Source organism: Dermacentor variabilis, chromosome 6, assembly GCF_050947875.1.
Source record: "Dermacentor variabilis isolate Ectoservices chromosome 6, ASM5094787v1, whole genome shotgun sequence".
Classification (NCBI taxonomy): Eukaryota; Metazoa; Arthropoda; class Arachnida; order Ixodida; family Ixodidae; genus Dermacentor; species Dermacentor variabilis.
In genome coordinates this window covers 93253732-93257334 of record NC_134573.1, presented here as the reverse complement: position 1 = coordinate 93257334, position 3603 = coordinate 93253732, and positions in this window count along the sequence as shown.

Here is a 3603-nt window from a genome sequence, read left to right as displayed (position 1 = left end):
ATTATTGGGCATAAACAAAAAGACTCAAATTTGCTTTTAACTAATTAATTTACGCCGCATGTTAACATTGCCGAAGTATGGCCGGCAAGTTCGTAAAGCCTATCAACTTAAATAAACTCCGAGGATTGCACTGATTTGGAGATATTCACTGTGATGTAATGGAAATGTATTGTAAAGTAAACTTGAAACCTAGTGTAATTTTGTTCCACTAACGTTTTTAACAGAATGCAATTTTATATGCAGTGTCACCTAAAAATAAACTTGAATGCCAAAATATTTATTTGTACAAGTTGGAAATTAGTAAAAAATAGGACCCTCAGCATTCGCCCCAAGTGCGTACGCCTTGCAAACAGATCAGTTACATAACGTAAGTTGCAATATATTAGGTAAAGTACTTAGGTAGAAACACATGGGGAAATTTTGCAAATAATTCAAACATTTGGCAAATTGGACAAGTGGTGCCGCTCGTTGCGAATAACCTATCCGAGGGACTCGAATTGCGTTAGCTAACAAAGCTGATTTACAAAATTTCAGCATATTAAAAAGAAAGTGCTTGAGAAACAGCTGGTATAACTACAAGATACCGCAAATGCACTTGGGAGATATTGTAGGGTCTAGCTTTAACACGGCAAAACGCAAGCGTCGTTCGAATACATTAGTTGCTGAAGAATAAAGTAAAACAGTTCTATCCGATGCACTCTACACTCAGATCAGGGGAAGAAACTACGTTAAAGCCCGGCCTGCTTTCTGCCGGTGTAAAGGGACCGAGTGAGCAGTAAAAGAACGAAGGGTGGATGCGACACGTTTGAGTGGTGCCTGCATAGCCGTTAATACGAACGTCACGTAGCAGTCGTGGTTTACAGCGTAGAGATAAGAAAGAGAAGTGGAACACGATAGCCGATAGCAAAATCGTTCTGCTACTGACTTTTCAGCTGCACAGATTGTGATTCCGAGCACAAGACCCATCCCATATGGTCCATCTATTATTATTTTTCTCGTGCCTCACTCCATCGCCCTCTCGACCCTGCCTCAAAGTACTAGTGCTGATAATTGACGACAACAGTAGATCCTACCTTTTTTACGCACTACGTTCTCGCCCCAGCACCCGCGTTCACGAGAGGTCAGCCGAAAGTCGATGACCCAATTGAATTGGCGCGCACCGTGCCTATCTGGCCAAGCAACGTGTGCGGGCGTTGCGCGTCGCTGATTCGAAAATTCAATTTTCTGGAGAGGCTGCACGTAAGCGCAAGCCTGCACGTTGTTTAACTTTCACTCATCTCATCTTCTTCGCGAGTGGGGTCAGTGCGTGAATGTAGGCTACATGCAAAGTGCGGAAGTTTTCCGTTCAATAGGTTCATCTGGAATCTAACGCATTTATCTTTCACGGCTCATCACAAAGCAGCAGACCAATGTCGTCAACGCCTGCCAGAGGCAGCTGTCCAACCTCGACACGTGCTTCTTGAGGCATAGTGTCGACTTGTTGCTTCACGAAAATGGTAATTCGAGGACCGTTACGTCATCGAGTGGCGCCCGAAGTTTCCATTGCGTCTTCGTGCGCGTCATTGTGCAGCAGGCATGCGGGCTCTTTTTCGAGATTACGAGAGGAATCGCGAGAGATCATGGTTTCCACGTAATGCAGGAGCAACTCAGCATGAATTAATCTAATGCTCCAACGACATGCTGTAATTAGCGGCGTTGCCGTGTAGCTAACAACTATCGCCTTGTGTTTTTTTTTTTCAGCCTCAACATCCGACGCTTGTCTCAGGCAGTAAGGCTGATATCTCCGAATGACTGCTCCGAATGCATCCGACTGACGCCGTTTCTGCAATACTTTTGCAGATTCTTCTGCAGTGCCTTGGCTTGGCGCATGTCCACAGCATTGCGCTGAAGATACACTGGAAGGGTCACGGGAAATTTCACCGCTATAGGCCAGAAATGATAATCTGTCCCCTGACTGGCTTTCCTGGCGTGCTCCTGATCGCCAAACCGTCCTTGCGCCTGACTTTCCAAGCAACGTCGCCGAGGCGCCCTCGGATGCTTTAAATACGGAGTGCTGGGCAATCTTATGCACATTCGGCAGCAGCAGTGGCGGAGTGCACGCATCCGACTGACGCCGTTTCTGCAATACTTTTGCAGGTTGGTGAAAAATTTTTAAACATGGCTGTATATTCTCGCTCTCTTGCTGCTCCTCGTCCTCCTGCTGCTGCTGCTGGCTTAACTTTCGCCCGGTGCCTGCTTTCCTTCATATTTGTGTAGCAAACTAGCCATGGATGTGATTGATAATTGTGGAGGCTGTTCGATGCGGAGTCACTTTAATTCCGGCTGCAGAGTCGAAACTCGGCGGAACAACGTGCTAGTGTACTGTGTTCTACTTTAGTCTTTAGATTTGTCCTGTTGCTCTTCCTTTCCTCTTTCCTCCCTTCCTTCCTATCTTCCATTTCTGTGTTGCTGTCACCTCCCTTCAGAAGAGTAGGCAGGCATTGTGCCCCTTCCGGTGGCAGTTGCCAGCCTGCTCCTCGCCTTCCCTTTCCTGTTAACTGTATATATGTGTATATGTGTTCAAAACAAATAATAATAATAATAATTGTCATTTCAGTTTTCTGAACGATAGCGAGCATCCTGAATCCTCAGATTAATGGGGCCTGCGGCAAATGCAATGATGTTCTAAATAAGGATGAACCCTGTTTGGCATGCGATGACTGCTTAATCCCCTATCATCTTGGTGGCGCCTGCTCCGGCGTCTCTGAGAACACATTCAAGTCGAGGCGTAATGAGTATAAGGAGTCATCGCAATGTCCTTCGTGTCGGAAAAACAGAGCAAGCGCTTCGGCACTGAAGGAAAATGATAAAACGATAGCTTCCATGTTCATCGAAATTAACAGGAAACTTGACGAACTTCTGCCCTTGAAGCAAACTGTCAGTGACATAGAGGAATCGATACAGCTGCTACCTAGCAAGTATGACACCATTCTTGAGGCCGTTGCCAGACAGGATACTGACATCGAAGCTCTCGGGAGCAGAGTGACCAAACTTCAAAAGCTAGACACGAAAAAAGAGCTACTTGCTGTGTCTGCCGCAGTCAATGACCTTGACTATCACAGTCGCAAACTAAATCTAAAAATTCATGGCATAAAACAAAGAAAAGAATGAAAATCTAAGGGGATAAAATCAACACTCTGGCATCTAAATTGGAATTATGCCTTCTGACTGAACATACTGTCTCCTCGGTTCACAGGCTTTTGTCCAAGAATTGTAGGACGCCAGGTGTTATTATCCGTTTTTCGATTCAGGAAACTGTATATTGTTGGATTGCTAAAAGAAAGTGCCTACTGCCCATCCTGGCCTACTTGTGACAGAAAACCTTACTGCGCAGAGCAGAATACTCTTGAAAGCCACGAAAGAATGGTCACTTGCAAACAAGTTTAAATTGGCACGGAAACGGGAAAGTGCTCGTACGAAAGAAAGAGGGAGAGAATGAACGCCTGATTAGGTGTACTACGGACCTTGCGAAACTTGTTGCGCAACCCGAGTAGATAGGTCTTTCCTTATGACGACGTCATCACTTATCCACGCAGCCCAGCTTCCAGTGACCCTTCAGGATTC